Here is a 21695-nt window from a genome sequence, read left to right on the forward strand (position 1 = left end):
TGGCAGTCAAAACAGAGTTGACATTTCAAAATGAACCGAGGACTGAAACCGATGCAGTCAAAAGGGGCCAACACTTTTATGTGCAAAGCCATAGCCTTTTGGACATTTCACAGTCAGTTGTGTGCCTTTAACTCTGTTTGGGCTTAAAGGCTGCTATTGCACTGTCACATAACCTCAACATATGTATCTGTCTTATGACTTAAAGGGATAGTTCACCCAATAGGTCTATCAGCATTTACCCACCCTCATGCTCTTCCAAGCCACTTTGAGTTTCTTTTTTCTGTAAAATGCAAAAGAATATTTTTCGAAGAACATTTTTAAGTTCCACGATTTATAACTTTTAATAAAAATTGTGACATGGCTTTTGGATGTCCGCTTTTTTTATGTCTAAAAGTTCGAAAATTATAAAATTAAGGTACTGTAAATGTTAATGTATTTTTTTTTTAAATGTTCACATTCATTATTTTACAGTAAGCCATTTAACATATTAATATTTGCAATAGTACATATTACAGTAGAAACATTTCTTATAATGTTTAATATTTTTATTGAATAATAATTCTAAGAATAACACAGCATTATTATTTTATAGTCATGTTGATTTATAATTACAAAATTCGCTAAATTGTATAGCCCTGCAAACAAGCACTATTATTAATAAATAAAAAATTCGCTAAATTGTATAGCCCTGATTTTGAAATGTTTTTTCTGAAGGTCTTTTTTGAGGTCCAACAACCCCTTTTACTTTTCACACTTGGGCATTACATTTTTGAATGTTTTCTGAAGGTCAGTGAGGTCCAACAACCCCATTGATCCCACTGATTTTTATTAATCATTTTAAGTATTTTTTTATGTTCCACAATAGAAAGTCAGAGAATAAATTAGCTTTTTTATAGATTAATTTAAATAATTTGCTTCTGTTTGGTGTAGATTGTGAAGTATCAAACACAATTGCATGGACATCAATGGGGCTCAGATCAAAGCACCCATCACAGTAAAGTCCAAAAATCATTACTCTTATATATCAGAGTAATGTCTTTTTACATGGGCTGTGATTGTGGTTGCTCAGATGGACGGATTGAGTCAGTGTTGTCAGTAGAGCAGCATGTGATATCAGTGATGTACAGATGTACCCCATGTCCTCAGAGACCTCCAGCCCAGATGCTTCATCTTCCTTCCCTGACCGCCTGTGCGCAGCTGCCTGATCGTGGACTGTCCCAGCGAACATTGACCCCACTGCTGCTAATAACACACGACAGGATCCCAAACAACAGACTGTGCGCAGCTAGCGCCCGGGGCCGCAATGTTTATAGCTCCTGACACCTGACTCTCCCGTTGTCCTTGGGACTTATCAGTCGGCGTTTATTCGCTCTGTTGTTGTTCGTGTATCACTGAGACCTCTGTATAACCCATCCCCCACCCCCCAAAAAAATCTCAGATTCCTCCGTGATTAAAAGTCTGCAACCTTAATCAAATTCCCCCTAGCAGTGCTATTTCATTAACTTGATAAGAGAGAGCTGAACGAGGGAAGCCCGGGCGCTTTGTGTGTGAACTAGGCTGTGACCGCTCATAATCATCTTTCAGTCCTGGAGTGAACATCTCCGAACATCTGGAGCGATTCTGTTTTTGCTAAGGATCAGGGTGTCATGGAGAATGTTGTTCACGCACATTAGTTCTGTTTGTGATGTCATATACATGTTAGAATCTTAACTAATTTCCAGTGCTGGCTTCCCAATGATAAATAATTTGTCAGCATGGTTCAGGATGAATAAATTTTCCAGTAAACCTTTAAATTGTTTTCATCAGAGCATACTTTGAAGATTCCTTATTGCAGAGTATTTTTTTCTCTTTGTTAACTATTCTGCACTCAATTTTCTTGTTTTCAAGTAAAATATCTTTAAAGCAACATAGATTTAATTTTGAAGCCGAATTACTTTAATTATACAGTAAATTATACCCCCTTGGTTTAGGCTTCAATCTAACAACATTTAGTGATGTGTAGAAAGAAAATAAAAAATCACGATATATTCTCTGGAAACACACACACACACACACACGCACGCACACACACCACACACACACACACCACACACACACACACACACACACACACACACACACACACACACACACACACACACATATATTCTCTGAAATATCATGCAGTTTCACTTCAGTTAAATTTCTTCTTTTTATGATGATTAGATAATCTGGCAACAGTTTACTTAAAGCCTTTATGTGTAATGCATTATAAAGGGATATTGAAGTGTATAATGCATTATAATTATTCATGTGCATTGTAATGTATTATATCTTGTTGTAAATAATTATAACCGAATTTAAAATGCATAGTGTAACAATAAATTGATAAGTCTTATAATGTATTAACTGTGGTTACAATTATTCATGAGATTGTAGAATGCATTACAAGACATGATTAATGCATTAAAACTTCTTTTATAATGCATTATACATAAAGGCTTTAAGTAAAGTATTATTGATAATTTTACTGAAAAAAAGACAACCTGTATTTTATTTTTTTAGATTGCAAAAGTGTTATTTTAATTGTTTGCATACATACAGAAGTTGACTGAGGCAGATTTTAGGATTTCAGGTTTGTAGGAGTTTCATTGCGACACAAACTGTTCAGATGAGAGAGGTAGTGAACTTTTTAGATGTAATGAGTTTTTTTAAAGACTGGTAAAGGGAGGATTTACAAATGAAAATATCTCTGATATCTTACTGCAGCCACAAACCACAAAATCTAAGATCACAATCACTATTTATGAGGGGGTTTACATTAAAGATCAAGCAGCATCTCTGCAGATGACAAAGGCAGCTAGACAAACTTTAACGCATGATTTCTTTCCAAAATCTCCAAAACTAATTTTAAGAGAATTATTTTCACTAGCAATTATCTAAGCTCATCTGTTTTCCAGTGGCAAATCTTGGCGGTGCATTATGTTGCCGTAGCTGAGGGGTTGGGACGTGGAGCTCAGGCAGACTTAAGATGAGAGACGACACAGAAGACACATTATCACATCTCTGATCACATCTACACAGAGTTCAAAAATACCACTCCAAACGCTCTCTTTGCCGCTTTACGTGAACGCAGGTCTTGTGTGGAAAGACGGGGTTCTTTTTCTGTTTCCATGTTTGCTTGTCTTAAGCCTGGTTTTGATAAAGCAAACGCTTCCCCAAGAGATGGAGACAGCGAGGATTAAAAGAATGAATAGGAGCACAAAATTTTTCTCTGAATCCCAACTGCGGATGACAGTGGGTCCTGTAACCATTGTTCCAGCATATGACACTCATTTTATTAACTACCGAGAATTATTCCATCTTCTACAATTTCCATCACACTGTGCAAAAAGAAAAGCACCCACTTGTTTAATTGCCTCTCACTTGCAAACAAAGGCAGATAGCTTGCAATCAGTTATGGTAAAAGGAGAATACACAGGCTTTTGTCAGTTTGAAGGAGGTTCTCCTTAAAGCGTTGACACACGTGTTCATTCTCAAGTTGCCCGTGAAAGCTGCAGAGAGGAAAATGAGGCTTCCAGCTCGGCTAATTGATTCATTTGACAATCAGAATAATTCACGTCTGGTTGATTTCTTTCAAAGGTTAGCGTGGCCCTTCGTTGAGATTTGATTGTAGATTATCTACATTACCCTGGCACAGGAAATGGAACAGAAAAGCACATGCTGTTACTAACGTGGATTTTGGCTGTTGTAATGTAATGCTTATGCACTTTATTAATTATCATTGCACATTATCCTAGCTTCTATGGCCTACACGCCATATTCTCATTATTTGGGCAAGATAATAGTTTTCGTTGCCATTGAAATAATTGTTTCAGTAATTTTGCACTCTAATGATACTCCTGAAGTATTTTACTTTTTATAGAACCTTTGTGGGGACTGGCTTTGAGAGAACCTGCCTCGCAGCTGAAAGAGAAGCCAGCCATAATTACTCTACAGCACGACACTTGCTTACTGATGGGGACAGAATTAATATGGAACATACAGCAAAACCAGAAAAATAAAAGATATTTAAAATATTTATTTTCCATATTTAAAAGAATTAAAAAAAGTAGTCTGATTCCTATGAAAATTCTAATATGATAATTATTATAATTTATTATAGAAATTAATAATATTCTTTCTCTTTTTTTTCTAATTTTATCTAATAAAAATACTGAATTATGACACTAATTTTATGTTATTAAAAATATTTTAGATAATACAGTTGATACTATTGGGTTATCTTTTAATTTTTATTATAATATTTTTGACATTAAATATAATAAATGTTTTCCTTATTTTCTCATTTTATTAATTTCTTAAATCATAATTTTATTGAATTATGACCATGATTAAATGTTATTCATTTAATTACCAATAATATGTCGTAAATAAATTAGTTATCATGCTGTTGGGTTTTTTAAAATGTTGAACTTTATTTATTTATGTATTTATTTATTTATGTTTTTTATTTATTTATTTATTTATTTTTTGTTCCTTGTTTGTTTCACAAAACAAATGTAGAATATATTAAACTTTAACATTTTAGCCTCTTATTCTGTGGTCTCCCGTCTGCTACAGAGAAGAAATCTTAGTCTTCATGGGGCCTTCAAAGGTTATGAGTTACCATATAATGCCATCACAGCTAAATCACACCTGTCAAGCCTGTGTCACAGTAATTGTTTGAAGAGGATATCTGAGACACATTCATTACTGAATCTTTGATCATTCATCACTGAATGAATCAAACTGTTTTATGGGTAATCCATGTGCTGTGACAACTTGTAATGCAATGCCAGTGGCATAATCTATTCTATATCCATTCTCAAACAAAATCTTTTGGATGTCTGCTTTTACTGGAAATATTTATGAATTAATCAAACTGATTTTCCTGTGCATATTGCAGAGTGGAGTTAGAATATCTGAACATTAGTTTATGGAAATGCAGTTTGTGAATCATTTTGTCAAAATCATTTTATGATGAGAGTGAATTCCCTCAAAGCATTGCTAAATTTATGGCGGAACAAGCCGGATCTGGATCCGACATATAATTATTTGATCCTCCATTTTTCAATGACCCGTTACAATCTGCACACATATTTCATACACTGAAAAAATTTTAACCTACAAATACAACATCTAAATAACTGGTTTTATTCAACATCACTGAACCAACCTATAGACGTTAACTACGAAACTAATTTTCATGGGTTAAATCAGATAGAAATAGCTCTTTAGGGTAAGAATTACAGGTTTTTACAATGTAATATTGATGTCAAAACAGGTTTTGGTTAATCTGGTTTAGTAGACTTACAGTAGTTATTTACACTATTTTACCCTATTGCAGGAAACTCAACACTGCTCTTTTATATACAAGCAAGTGTCAACTATAAGATCGTTATCAACAAAGCCATCCAATCCGTCATCAGTCCTTGTACCGGGTGCTCATAATTTACAAATTAGCATGCAAACCCTCTTCAGATATTAAATGTGATGCCGAGATAATGATGACAACAGAAATATCAGCTCCCATTGATCTCAGCCCACTGATCTTCAAGTTGTTTTGCGTATTCCTTCTCAGTCCTGCGCTCTTCTGTACCTAGAGCCCTGTTATTATAATCCTGCATACAGCTCCTTGTAAGAGATCTCTGGGGGAAGAGAGTAGAAGTAGGTCATTAGAATTATTTTACATTTTCCCCCCTCATTTTTGTTCTTCTCAGTCTCTGCTCCAGTTCTTGGGGGGTGGGAGGGGCAGAAATTGGTCCTCAGGATATTCAAATGGTAATCAGATATCATGTCATCAAAGCCAAGACGTTCTTTTTGTGCTTTGAAGTTTATTTTGTGCCTGCTGTTTGTGTGTTGTCTGTACATCTGATTTGACCAACACTTGACTTTAAAATCAAATGGTGTTTCCGCATGCTACAGCGAAGATAGATCCGGAGAAAGCTGTCCATTACCATTCCAGTTCATCTCAATGGCACTTGCTTGGCCAGCACAGGACACCCATGAAGTACACTATTGTTAAAATTTTTGGTGTTGTTAAGATTTCATTTTTTATGTTTTTAAAAGAAGTCTCCCAACAAAGCTGCATTTATTTTAGCAAAAACACAGTAAAACAGTAAAATTGTTTAATATTATTATAAGTAATATCTGTGACTCTGGACCACAAAACCAGTCATAAGTACAATAGCACGGGTATAATTGTAGCAATAGTCAAAAATACACTGTATGGGTCAAAATTATCAATTTTTCTTTTATGCCAAAAATCATTAGAATATTAAATAAAGATCATGTTCCATGAAGATATTTTGTAAATTTCATACCGTAAATATATCAAAACTTAATTTTTTATTAGTAATATGCATTGCTAAGAACTTGGACAACTTTAAAGGCGATTTTCTCAATATTTAGTTTTTTTGTTTTTTTTTTGACCCTCAGATTCCACATTTTCAAATAGTTGTATCTCAGCTAAATATTGCCCTATCCTAACAAACCATGCATAAATGGAAAGCTTATTCATTCAAATGATGTATGAATCTCAATTTAAAAAAAAAAAGAAAAAAAAAAGAAATGGACCCTTATGACTGGTTTTGTGGTCCAGAGTCACATTTATAATAATAATAAAAGGGTAAATAATATAATAAAAAAAAACTTTGAAATTTGAAATCTTGAGTAATGAGTTTTGTTGCTAGGACTTGTTTTTGTTGATTGGTTGTTTTTATTAAGTCAAACTCCATCATAAATGCCATGATTGGCAGATGGCAGCATAAGAATATACACAGTCCCCAACCCTATCCTAAGATTTGTCATGAAAAGCAATAGACAGGAAAAAATAGTAATTTCCAAAGTCATTTCCATTTCCAAAATCCATTTCACGCTTTTAAGAGCCCTTCATAAAGAAATCAGGCACTAGTAAACATCTGGTATACTAAAATGAAATATTTATCATTTAAATTTTGCTACCGAAAAAGTAAGAACACATGGATACTTTTGAATGGCCATCAATGGAGAAAGATGCTTTCTGCTGTCAGACATTATTACTTTGTAACCTTGGAAGTCACTCATTCCTACAGTCCAGAAATGTTCAGTTTGATATAATTTGATTCACATTTTTTGATTCTGAACAGCTTGATTTTCTTTCTGTTATTTAACAGACCTGAAGCTCAGTCTTGCTTGTAGAGTTAACAGACTGAAAGCATTTTCTGAGCACCCTTCAGACCTTTGTGTTTTCCCCTTGGCCTATATGTGATATGTGAGGCGTATGTGTCTCCTGGCCCGTTTCTCTGTGTCACGCTGTGATTAAATGGTTGTTTCAGTGGCTGGGTCATGAGGCCTTTCGACATTATTAAGACAGAAGTGGCTGGCAGAGGCCGGCTGGCGCGATTGGAAGGATTAATTACAGCCTGTCTCATTTCGGCAGTCTCTCTCTTATTATTATCGATTGAGGTGGTGGAGATGAGACTTCGAAGATGCTGCTCATTTGAAGCAGAACGCTGATGCATAGGCAGCGCTAGCAGCTATCAAACTGAGGCTGCCCATTCATTACAGAGTGACTGCGGAGCCCAAGCTTAGATTAAACCCCGTCACGTCTTGCTTTAGTGTGGCTCACATGCACATATGCTACACTAAACAACATAGCGTGATTTTGAGGGATGAAAGCTGGCTGCTTGGCTTTATCTGCTCAGTCGTCATCGACCGTCACAGAGTGGGAATCGCAGTGGTTTCAAAGCTCACAGGAAAGACATCACATGGCTTCAATGATTGAAAAGCTTATTGAAGTAGAGGGAGTTGACAGAAAGTCATATTATTTCTTAGATGTGGTTCAAATACACCTGCAATCACATGCAGTGAAAACTTCACCTGATGTGACTGAAAACAAGAGGTCAAGGTCTGTCTGGTTAGCATGGCCATGTTAGATTCTTCAACACTTGAAAACATTTTATAGATGCCAAACATTTGAGCTGTTATATTTTTGAAAGCAGCATGTATTTATAATATTTCATTGTATTATAATATAACAGAGCCTATTTTGTGTCTTTTTAACAAAAGGCGTAATGTGACAGTCAATCCAAAACCACAGCCAATCAGAGCATTTCTCTCTGTATGCATGCTTTTATGGTTTTCCTTGTAGAACCTGAGAGGTTTGTCATATAAGCTCTAATTCTACACTTCCACATTCAGTCTCTCCTCATGTTTGATGTTTAAAACAGATGATGAGTGATACTTGGGTCCAATGATATTTCAATGAGCACAGGGAGTTCCCAAAGCAAAACTCCAAAGCTCTCGGCCAACTCACCAACTGAGATAAATAGGAATGCTAACTGAGTTTCTCCAGATATCATAAACCTCCTTGACTGAAGCTAACCAATAGTGATTAAGAAAATGGGCAGAGTTTGATTGTGACATCTTGACAGTGTAAGTGTAAAATTCATACCTACATGTAGTAGAAAAACCACTTTAAATGAAATGAGACACCAGTAATGGCCTTATTTACAAGCTTGCAGCTTGAAATCTGCAGAAACACTCAGACCTGTAAGTCCTGCACTTCACACTCCCAGCACACCATCATGCCAATGAGGGAATTAGCAAATTAGTCATCTTTCATCGTCACTGTCATCTGTGGGTTGCTTTTAATCGCGTTTGTTCCAGCTCACATTCTATTGCAGTTAATACAAGCGTGCCACTGAATGAAAATGTGCTAAAAACCCCACTATGCATGTTTTCTGTGATTGTGCAAGAACTACTCATGTTGATTTTGAGATGTGTTCTGCATATGCCATTTCCGTTTTGTTCTGCAGCCAAACGTTTGGTTTAATTTTCAGATCTGGAAAATCATTTACGGTTCATATTGCATCTCAGCTTGAGTGTGGAGCAATAATAACGACAATACCTGCATTTAATTATTTATGAATATGCTTAAGATGAATATGCATGCATGAAATGAATATGTATGCATGAGCTGACTTTGATTTCCCAGGCACACCGTAGATCAATATTCAGCGCGGAAAGGATCAATACAAGTCGAATATTACCTTTTAGGGATGTAAGGGAATCATGTGTAGTTTGAATCATGTATTTGAGCATGTTTCCTATTTTTTGCACTAGCGCTCAGTCTTCTTTCCTTACAGCACCTGACTACAGCTGTATTTTTTCTTTTTCTTTTTTGAGACATTTGGGAAAGGCTTATCAAGCTCAGCTTCATCAAGCAGAAAAACGTCCCTCTAATTGCTGCATGCTCCCTGTGATTTATCCAAGCTCCCATGTCGTGTCTCTGAAAAGCCAAAGAAAAACATACGCTGTTCCCTTCATAACCTCAGTTGATTGCAGATGATAATTATCACATCTCTCCCTCCCTCACAATAGGAGGGCAACCTTAGGAAAATTAGCAGCTGTCAAACGGAGGCACATCTCCTCTGACTGCTTGTCAGTGTAGTCCCACACCCTTTCGTTGCCTTTTATTTTTTGTCTCTTTCTTACTTTTTACCTTGTCAGTGCAACTTTCCTGTAGGAATTGCAGCTGCAAGTCAAGGGCATTTGATCGTAGTCTTTACAAGAGAATTCTTCTTTTTACTCCCTGCCCCAAATCCACGGGCACAAAGCAGATGGAAACCAGCTTTTAACTCAGTCCTGCATGTAAGTGTGTGTGTGCGTGTGTGATCTCCCTCTCCTCTCTTGTCTTAATTCAACTACATCCTCTCCCAGTCCCGGCCGGGGGGCTAGCGCTTATAGAGGCGAAATTGTAATGCAGATCACTTTAGTACAAAACCTCGCATGAGACACTTAGAGATCCCTGATGTATAAACCAAGAGTGTAAGGCTGAGTTTTTTATCTTGTAGCTAATTAGTCGTTTTTTTAGTAGTCTTATTATTTTTTTGTGTCTTCAGGGATTCTTCTCTCTCCAGGCTTTGTGTCTACAGTCTACACAGCCTCCAATTACAGCCCACTCTCTGCAACTACTCGAAGCAAAAAATGATGCTTGAAATGTGTTTGGAAGTTAGTGTAAAACCCAACAAATACATGGTTTTTAAAAGCGGTGCATGAAAAACAAACTAATTTACAGGGTTGTAGAATATGGACTATTGCACTGTGTGAATACAATGTGCGCATAATGTGATGGAGAGGTTTAATTTAGCAGGAGGAGATCATAATGTCTTCCAATTCTGCAACAGATCATTTTCTGACTCCTTTTTTGGATAGTTGTCCAGTAAAAAAAAAAAAAAAAAAACTTTAAACTGCATTTTTATTTCTTTTTTATTTTTCTTACCCCTATTGGCATTTAACTTTTTGCATAAACCCCATTAAATCTTGCTAGATTAATGGTTAAAACAAGAAAACTATTTGCCAGTGGAGAAAGAAAAAAAAAATTAAATACAATCCTAAAATTGTCTGGTAATTGTGCTTTTACATTTGTCCTTTTAACTGATGTTCAGATATTTTTTTATTGGAAAACAATGCAAAAATACAGATTAAGAAAACGATTTTACAGGGAGTCTGATACATGCTGATACATGATTCAAAAATTGCTATAATGAAAACCATCTTTTGAGCTCAGTTTCTGTCTTTGTCATTATCTACCAAACAACTGAAAAGTCTTTTTTTTTTTAAAGAAATTCTTGACAGTTTTATTTATTTGTTGATGGTTAATCTAATTCTAAACCTACATCTTTATCTCTCTAATAAAAACAGGAAGACACAGATACAAAAGTGAAAATAGCACCCTGTGTTTGTTTATGCATTCACAGCATCCTGAACTTACAGCTTATGAATATGAATAGTATACAGTGCCATATGCACTGCTATACAGTGTGCGATACTGTACATCCCTCAGCAATGTTTATTCAGCAGTAACGGTAATGCCTGGCTCTGATATGAAGTGCTTCCCATGACAAAACACAGCTGAAGGCTGTTTTGAAACCCTGTGCTAAATGAGGCTGATGTACCCTCTTTGCCCTTAATAGAATAAATGCATTCCAAGTTAGTCAAGTTACAATATACAAGTATCTCTTGTGATTTACCTAAGCCTGGGGAAACAGTCGCTTGCTTTACCATCACTTTAAAATGCAAGACAGTGGTTCAGCTGACCTAGCTTCTTACATAAAGTAACCAAAATTTATAGAGATTCCATTCAATTTCAATAGCTCAATATGAATACACACTGCAATATTATTATAATTTTAATATACAAATCATAAATGCATGCTGATCATAAGAATATTATCTCAGATTTCTAGTGCAGTTATGCAGTGCACCGTTGTGTTGTCGTTTGTGGAAAACTGTGTTATTTCAAATCTTATCAAATGTGTTGTTCCCTAGACACCCACAACACTTTTTCTTAATCCTTATACAATTACGTGTCATACTCAGGTGGTTGTTGGAAGAGCACATTACAGTGAGCGAGAGCTGGAGACAAATGCAGGAGCTCCCATCATGCCCTCTAGAGGAGACTCTTCAGTCAATAATGGAGATAGATTCTGTGTGTGTCAGCAATTTAGAAACAACAGCCAACAGGAATCCCACCAGAAGGGATACAATTAATCACAACAGGCGAGATGTAAGCGTCTGCTCGGAGAGATCTCGCTCTCCCGCAGTCTTCAGCGTAAAATGCCACTGCATCATTATTAAGACTGGAGCCTGTTGGGTTATTACGCTGCTTCAAAGTCAGAGTGTGCAGTTAGTGAAAATGCCTTCACCTCGCATTGCCGTGAAGTGTGGCTTGAACCTTGCATTGTCTCGTCTATGAACTGTAGATGCAGTAGTGGGTTGTGTGCTATTAGAGCAGTGTATTGAGAACAGTACAGTCAATGTTCCATCACAACTGATCCGCTCGAGGAAGAGTAAAATTACTCTTCTAAAAACTACTTGAGTGGGTGGAAACAAGCGGATCATGTCAAAATACATTTACGCTACTGTTCCGCCAGCCAGCAGAGTCAGTGTTGTGGTTTTCTGCTGTTTGCTCTAGCATGAATTGGAACACAGTGTGTGCAGTGTATATTTTAATTCGAGTTTTAATTTAAAAAGGCGTGAATGAGAAAATGTGATAATCAAGAACTGAATCATTCTGGGCTCTTTGATAATTGACACTGTTTAAACACACAGAACAATGCAATTATAGCTAGTAAGAAAATGTAATGTCATATTTAAAGTAGCCATATGCCATAATTTTCATATCCTATAGCATTTTTCCCCACGTATAATTTTAGATAAGCTTTCTTGCACCCAGTCATAATTTTGGTACTGCTTTTGGTACTTTTAAGGTTTATTGTATATTATATTTTAATAATAATAATAATAATATTGTCGTAATTGTAATTATAAAAAAGTAATATTGAATGAAAATGTATTAGATTATTATTTTTTTTTTATTATTATTAAAATCTGGTAGGATTGGCATTTTGAATCCAGTCATAATTTTGTTTTAAAATTATAAGACTGTTAACATTTTAAAACTGACTCTGTTCTCAGTAGTTTTAAGATTTATTGTATATTATATTTCAATAATAGTAATAATAATAATAATACTCAATATTATTGTAATATTTGTAATTATTAAAAAAAATTAATTATGTATGAAAATGTAATAGATTTTCTTCTTATTATTATTATTATTATTATTAAATAATTTCTGGTAAGATTGGCTACTTGCACCTAGTCATACCTTTGTTTTAAAATGATAAGACTGTTAAAATTGTTAAAATTTATTGTATATTACATTCTAATAATAATAATAATGATAATAATAATAAAAATAAAATATTTGTGTAATTATTATAAAGTAATATCAAATTAAAATGTGGTTATTATTATTATTATTATTATTATTATTATTATTAATATTATTATTAAATAACATCTGGTAGGATTGGTTTCTTGCACCCAGTCAAAATGATTGTTGTTGTGTTTAAATGACTCCTGGTAGAACCATCTACCATCTGTGTATCATTGTAGTTCATACTTCTTCAGGGTTGCTGAACACTGAGCAGGTTTGATATGTACTGTATATAAATCACATGTTGCTGTGCTCATGACATAATTGTGACAATTTCACTCCAGGTCAGACTGAATAACGGTGTTTGGTATTTGTTAGTTTGAAGCAGCTCTCATCTGTGTGATTTGTGAAGTGTTGCCATCACTGCTGGTTATTATAGAAGACTGTCGAGTTTTCAATAGAACAGGCTGAAAATATGCATTAGATTTACAACAGATTTGCCCGTGAGCTATATGCAAAGTTAATATTTTCTATTTCCTCATAAATTATGCGAGAATCTGTAAAAATGAAACGATCCCTGATGAAATTGAATTTTTGATTTTCTTGACTAGATATTGTTCTAAGGCTTCTGGAAGTGTGCATTAATTAATCAACACGTTGTTTTTAATTAATGTTATTTGAGACAGGGTTCAATTTACTGTTTAATTCATGAATCACTTGATGTGATTTTGTGAAGGACCATCTTCATTTTCTCTATTTGCACCATAATATGCTACCTCAACCCTCTGCTCAGAAATTGCCCCTTTTCTATGCCACCATAAAAGAAATCGCTCATAACCCAGGTGTGCTATAAAAAGAGCAATCACAGTCTCTCTGATCACCATTCATGTCAATCATATTTTGTTTTTATGTTTCAATAAATTTCAGATGTGAGGTGTCTTTGTGGTTCCCACCCTTGTGGTTGACCTTGTTAGGAAGTCCCATAAATGCATAAAGAGCCACTTGATCTTCAGCGCTTCGTGTTCTCATGCTTGATGTTCAGTAAAAAGAGAAGCCATGTTAAGTATAGCTTCAGATTTTCTAGATGCATTGTGATGCTTCAGAAGTGTGCTATTTATATGAACACCCCCTGTGTGTCAACCCATTGCAGGATTTGTTTTAAGTCAGGCAGTAATCCACTGTATGTAAATACCCATTGTCTTTTGATGTTTTAATGGAATGCCAGATTCAAGAAATCTGCTGCTACAAATATTAAACAAAAGGCAAATGTTTAGTTTGCAAAATGTTTCTAAATGTGGCCCGCATTAATTATTCCTGTGTTAGATTAGTCTTGAGACTGTGTTTAAAAGATTGAGGATGATATTTATTTCCCCATCCACTGCACCTTAACACCTTTGCTGCAGGAATCATGAGTTGAGACTGGAGTTTCGTTTTTGTGCTTAGGGCATCGGGGGTGGCAAATGTACCACAAAAAGGTGTGTTTACAATGATTTCATAATGCACAGAGTCTGCAATCACTTACACAGGACTCACAACAGTGTTTAATGTGCTGGAAAGATTTGATTGATTGTTCATTGTTGGTTTTTGTGCATGGCCTACAGACAACAATAGACTGGTGCTGTGAGACTGAAGTGCCAGTGCAAAATTCTTATAATGCAAGCAGCTGGTGTTTTAATATAGTCCTCTGTTATTAGCTCAGTCACAAAAATAAAAAAATAATGAATTCATTCTACCCACAATATTTGGTCACACTTTATTTTAAGGTTCAGTTCTAATAACAAACCATTGACTATGACTTTTGCCTCAATAAGCTCCTAATTTGCTGCTCATTAATAGTTAGTAAGGTAGTTTTTAAGTTTAGGTATTGGGTAGGATCAGAGATGTAGAATATGGCCATGCAGGACATAAGTAACTAATAAACAGCCAATATGTTAATAATAGGCATGCTAATAAGCAACTAGTTAGTAGTGAGAATTGGTCCTTATACTAAAGTGTTACCCAATATTTATTTATTTATTTACTTATTCATTCATTCATTCATTCATTCAATCAGTCACAAGGTGTTGCTCTGCAGTTTCTAGTGTGTTCTGAGGCGGGCTGCATAAAATGCATGAAATAGGCTTACAAGTTAATTATCTAATATTTTTTTAAAGGGATACTCCATTCCAAAATGAAAATTTTGTCATTATTCACTTAGCCCCATGTCGTTCTTGAGACTGTCCCAAAGACTGCCAAATAAATAACAGTGTCAAAGTCCAGGAAAGTATGATAAGCATCGTCAGAATAGTCCATGTGTCAAAATCAGCGTAGCACCATTTTGGCAATTCTGAGCTGTACGCAGGCGGCGTACGCTCTTCTGTATCAGCCGCGCTGCGCCGATGCGCTGTTTGCTTTCAAACCAAAGCGTAAATACATGTAAAAAACGTATCCTTGTGGTGCAGCTGATTTGGAGAGACACAGAGGAGAGGGATTGTTGAATAAAGTCGTTATTTTTGTTTTCTTCATGTACAAAAAGTATTCTCGTCACTTCATAATGTTACGGTTGAATCACTGATGGCAGATGGAGTATTCTGACGATGCTTTTCATACTTTCCTGGACATTGACACTGTTATTTATTTGCCAGTCTATGGGACAGTCTCAAGCCTACCGGTTTTCATCCAAAATATCTTAAATTGTGTTCCGAAGACAAACAAAGCTTTTACGGGTTTGGAACGACATAAGGGTAAGTGATTAATGACAAAATTTTCATTTTGCGGTGGAGTAACCCTTTAAGACTGATCATAACTTTTTAAGTCAATTACATAAAAGGTAGATTGATCTACTTTGAATCAGAAAGTCTTAAGATGAAGGCTAAGTTTATGTACCTGGGTGGTCACTAGGCTGGTGATAGGTGGGCTTTGAGCCCACCCCCAAATTCCTATGATATCCTGGTGACTAAGTATGGCCCTGACCCTGCCTTCAATGCAAGTTTATGGGATTTTTCACCTGTTTTATTGTATGCCAGGCAAAAATGGCAAGTTAGATAACTTAGAAAAGTAATAGCACACCTCTTATCAACTCTCTGCATGATTTCAGGTATCTGTTATGTTTGTATAAACAGCGGGAGATGCATTATGTGCGGTAATTTAATACTAAGAATTGTTCTAAGTGTGAAACAGTAATAGTGATATTTGCCTTAGGAAGTACCACTAAAAATCACCACTAAGGAGTTTTATTTGTTTCTATTATGATTTGTTTCTTTTTTTTATTACCCTCAGATTTTACATATGGCCACATGCCCTTGAGAACAACCTCATTCTATTTTGAAATATTGAAAGGAACAGAGAGGTATGGGGGATTTCTCAGCTTGACACAAAGTTGTTGTTAAGTGGCTGCTTTCCCCCATGCAGTGTTTAGATCTATCTGCTGTTTAAATGAGTTCACAGCTTCACACCACATCATTCGCTTTTTCTTTTTGTTTTTTCCACATATTAGCTCTGTTGTTTAATTTTGCTCCCTCACACTGTCAAGTAGCAAAGTTGCTAAAGCCAACTTTTTTTTTTTTTTGGTGAAAACTCCCTTGACTGAGCTGTTTTCTTGAGATGCAGCGGGTTGCTAATAAGCCTATAAAAGCAAGAGCTTGCTTCACACCAGCACAGATGCTCACAGAAGGATTTTCCCAAAAGGCGTAACCATTTCCTGCTATAGAGTAAGTGATTTTAGTCTAAACTTTCAATGCTATTAAGCAAAAGAAAATAAGGGTCACTTTTCCTAGCACAACCAGCTAATCAAGCGATTCAGTTTTCATTACCTGTAAGCTAGCCACTTATTAAATACAATTACACGCCGATTGTTTTATGCTGTCTCACAGTGGGAGTGAATGAGAGGGATGTTATTATTTTTGCATATCACAGACGAGTGTTTAGCAGCAGCGTATTCTCACCTAAGATGAGTGAGAGACAGACTATTTTCACAAGACATCAGATCATTTGAATGGGCCGGGCTTCCCTGTCTCTGTCTAATGGGTTTGATGCAGTTGTGAAAAGCTCACGATCATGTAAGTAATAACACTAGGCATATGTTTGTCGACTGATGATGACAATCGTATATCATTTATTGGCCATCTCATTCTGGTAGACAAGTTTGATAGTTGACTTAATCATCCTTGGCTGATTTACTAGTCCTCCTCCATGTGCTGTTCTTCACAGAAGTGACAGGCTCACGTTTGACTCTGCAGTGGGTTTTTTGGTAAACTGATTCCAATTAAAATGCAAGTGCTTTTCCTCTTTCCTGCGGTTCTTTAGATTGGAGACCTTTTGGGAGTAGAGTTTTTTTTTTCTTCTTTTTTTGCATCTTGTTTTTAAATCTGCACGTTTCTATATATCCAGAGCTTTAAAGAAATTAGATTTGAAATACAATCTGCCCCTGGCAAAAGTATTCCCATCTAAGATTTGTTGTAAATCAATATTTAATAAAGAGTATTAAAGAAAAGGAAGAAAATGAGGATGGCATCATGGGAACTGAGTTTGGATATATGAGCATCATTTTCAAAGAAGAGCACCACAAATATTCTCCCTCACAAATATGAATATATATCAGTATGACAGCAACATGTGTACTATATACATAAATTTGTCTACCAGTATTTGTATGTACGTATATTTGTGAGTTTATTTGACCATATCTAGGAAATAAAGAGTTTCTTGCAGGGTGATAGTCTTTCTGTATTAATAGGAAAAATAGTCTATTCTCACTAATGGCTATACGTGTACAAAAGAACAATATTTAAAAGTTTTGTGTCTTGTATAATGGTTTTTCTCATCACATTCTTTCTTCTCAGTATATTTGGGGTCATAAGAAAGGTGAAAAAACTCTAACAAAATCTGCTATGTCTCAAGTCAAGAACCTAATGAAGGACATTACATGACAGAGTGTAACTTATTGTATGTGATTTTGTAAAACAACAAGCTGGAAGCTATTACCCTGATGGATTATGCTGTTTCCTTTTGATCCAGGATTATGCTGAGAAGGAGAAAACTTTGGCCAAAGCCCTGGAGGACCTCAAGGCCAACTTCTACTGTCAGCTGTGTGACAAACTGTATTACAAGCATCAAGAGTTTGACAACCACATCAACTAGTATGACCACGCTCACAAGCAGGTAATGGGCCTGTTGTCTGCCCCTTGAGACTTCCACTGATGCAATGCATAGCAATAATAAAGTGTTTTAGAAGATGACAACAAATGAATTTTGTAGCACACATGTACAGCACAAGACAAATGGCTTCCCCGTCGACACAGAGTCAGTGGAGTGGTGGTGGTCTTATGGAGTTTTAATTTAGAAGGCCATAGATCAAAAGCAGGCAGGACAATTGGAAGTCCTAGAGCTTTGTTGTTGTTTGTTCCTGTTGTTTATCCCCTTTTCTCAGGACAGCGTTAAATCTATTTCCACAGCAGCATGCTGCATAAACAAGTTAGAGTGCTAGTTTTGTTGACCTGTTCTTAAGCACAGCAATTTAATTAAGCCACAAAGCCAACATCCATGCACTTTTGCCAAGAATAGCTCAATTGGAATGCATTTGGTCTCATCAGTAACCAGGTCCACTGAGGCATATGAATATTATACATATTTGAGTATTGTTGGTGAACAAAAGTAATAGATAGCAAACATATCATTGAGAGCATCATTTAGAAGTTAACAGGTCAAAATAAAAATGTAGATACACTCCTAAAAATAAAGGTTCTTTAATTTCTTTAATTAAATTGTTCACTTTGGGGAACCCAAAATGGTTCTCCTGTGGCATTGCTGCAACAACTCTTCTTTGGAACCTTTTTTTTTTTCAAGGGATGAATGGATGGATTGATAGAGCAGGGTGGAAGAACACTCTACTTCCCAGAATGCATTGTCTATTGTTAAAAAAAAATTCAGTTGTAATTCATAAAATTGAATTCTTCAGTTCCGAGATATTCTGCAGCAAACAAATGTATCACAACTACAGTGCAGTTTCACACTCAGTATATGTTGATTTAAAAGCCCCCAGCATCCAAAAATAGCAGTGTAACCTTTAATAGCCTGTTAAAGCTTTAATTCCACCACTTGTCCTGCTGTTTGATATCGGCCCTGACCCCTATGCTCTGACTCACTCAGAAACTAAATGCACAGAGTCTCTGGGGCCTGCTGCGCTGTCAATAACAAGGCTCACTGAACTATTGACTGAACACCATCTACAAACCCTCCACCCATGACCTTGCTATTGAACACAGCAAAAGGAGTGAAATGAACGGATTATGAAGGAAAAAGCCACTCCCCCTCGCTCTCTGATATGGGTGCTACACTTGCTAGTTTGTGTCGTTCAGATGTGTTTATCACATGGCCTCCTATCTGCACGGCTCAAACTATTCTACAGCATGGGTGCATGCTACCATTCAGCTTCTCCACGAATAGGGTTGATGGATGAATAGCACAATTTCCCAGCAACCCTCAGGAGCTGGCAGAGCATGTCTGCTGAGAATATAATGGAGTACGGGAGACTCGCGGCCCCACAGGAAGCCCAGAGCTACAGAAAAGCCTGGTGTTCCTGTCAGTGTGTGAATCATCACTGCCAAGACTTCCACTGTCTGCCTCTGACGGGTCTCAATGTTGCCTTTTAATTAAGAATACATGTCCGGTCAAAAAATTACTGTGTTAAAATTTTCATTCATTCTCAAGTGGCCTGTCAGCCATGTCTGCCCCCACTGTACATGAAAGGATTCACTGGGCATTTGCTCTCTCGCATCAGGGCTGCATCCTACTATAAATGATGTAACCACATCCAGTCATGTGAAATAGAGGCTACATGCATTAACGGCTCATTCTAGAGCTTCTCTCGCCAAATACATTAACAATCAATGAAGAACAGCTCCAAGAAATGCACCTGAGAGTCAAATAAATATAGCCCACGCCAACCTGTTTGCTATTTTCTGCAAGGCTGGCTGACAGCGAACCAGTGCAGTGCATCAGGCCTGAATTTGCCCATACTGTGCCGGCAGAGAGCGACAAGATAGACGCTGAAGGATAGAGGGCAGGTGCACAAAGAGACCCTATCCTGATGGGATCAAACTAGTTACCCTGATGTGCCCACTCCACACTGAGCGGCCCTTTTACATGACAAAATTATATCTGATGTGACCGCCTCGCGTTCCCCTGACTATGAGCCCCAGCCACGGTAAATGCAATCACTGAAGCCTTCTCAAATAGGAGAGGTTACAGCGCCACTGAACTGTGTATAACTGTGCAACCTGAGTGGAATGCGTAATGTTGGGCCAGATGACTCTTCTTGGCTGCTTGGAGAAGCCATCACTGCTTTTACTCTCAGCGTGCGCTAACACGAAATCTGCTTGGCCAAAGTACAAGACGTAGTTCATTGTTCTATAAAGATGCTTTTCAGAAGAGCTAGTCATCTGTCTTAAAGCTAAGCATCAAGTATTAATGGATAATTGAATGAAAGCTTTCAGGATTAATTGGATGTGATAACTGTTCTAGAGCTGGTTGTTGCTTGGAGACGTCTAGTGCTATCAAAAGGAGTGTGGTCTTTAAACATCCATAAATATCATATCCTTGTGAATAATTAATGGAAGTTAATTTAGATTATCTAACTGACTTAATCCTAATCGATACATCTCACTACCTGAGATGCATTTATGGGCCCTGTCATGGTGGCTTCCATCAATCTTGCATTCAAAGCACAGAGCCTTTCAGACCAGGAAACAAATGCAAATTAGCATCACAGAGTTTTATCTAGAATAAATAGGAAAATTTCATGGAGTTTAGCAACCTCATCCTCAGCTTCTTTTCATTTGCACAGAAAATGGATTTGATGAAAACAGAACATTGGTGTGCAAACACCTTAATTACCTTGCTTCGCTCTTGAAGAGATTTTTAATCTTTTTTGCTGTGTATCCCTCATCGTGTGATACACAGCGATACCCAGTCTTCATAATGAAAGGTTGTTAAAGCATAAACAAAAGATTCATGGTCTCAAAGAGGATTATTATTCAAATAGCTTTTGTTGCTTTGGCGTAGTTGACATGCTGAGATAGGTGAATGAATGAGATATGTTTTGTCACCCCTCAGAGGCTGAAGGAACTGAAGCAGAGAGAGTTTGCCCGCAACGTGGCCTCCAAATCCAGGAAGGACGAGAGGAAACAGGAGAGAGCTCTCAGACGCCTACATGAGCTCGCTGAACAACGCAGAGAGGTGCAATGGTGGGGGATGTTTTGTTAAATTGTTATTCCATATATTGTTATTTCATGTTATTTATATACAATGTGCCAGTGTATACATATATAGAATTGAGTCTAAAAGTCAGAAAATCTGAAATTGTATTTGAAGCAAGGAATTAAGAAGAATACAGAATACTATATACTTTATATATAATTATTATGTATATATATATATATATAATTTTGTTTTTGCACTATTTTCAAGTCACAATCAAATTTTGTAACTTTGATGAAGTTCACTCATATCTTCAATACGTCAGATGTTCTTGCTTCCATCTCAGCATGCAAGATGTCATTTTATTCTCAGAACTTCTTGGATGCATGGTGCAATCATCAGTTTTCCCCTGTGAAATCTAATCCTCGTTATCAGCCCCTTTTTTGGTTAGTTAAAAGTGTAAATGAACCTGGCACATGCATTTAAATATATTTTCCAGACCCACTTTATATTAAGTGTCCTTAACTACTGTGTACTTACATTTAAATTAATCATTTGATATAATGCACTTGTTGTGTACGTACATGTTTTTACATTGTACATACATTTGAAAATACTGTCCTGTAATTACATCTGTAATTAATTTCTTTATTTACATCTATAATTACAATCAAGGCCCTACCTCTACACTTTGAACATAGCCATAACACCAAACCCGCCTGTAACCTTACACGTTTCCCAGCTCAGTAGCAGCAAAAGTGTTTAACAATTAAACATGAACACAATACATACA

The 21695-nt window shown here is 36.4% G+C and overlaps 1 pseudogene; it reads left to right on the forward strand.

The window, feature by feature from the left end:
• The window catches only part of LOC109095699, a 50007-nt pseudogene that overhangs the window by 24678 nt on the left and 3634 nt on the right, over positions 1-21695 (forward strand).

The sequence above is a fragment of the Cyprinus carpio genome, chromosome B9 (genome assembly GCF_018340385.1).
Source record: "Cyprinus carpio isolate SPL01 chromosome B9, ASM1834038v1, whole genome shotgun sequence".
NCBI lineage: Eukaryota > Metazoa > Chordata > Actinopteri > Cypriniformes > Cyprinidae > Cyprinus > Cyprinus carpio.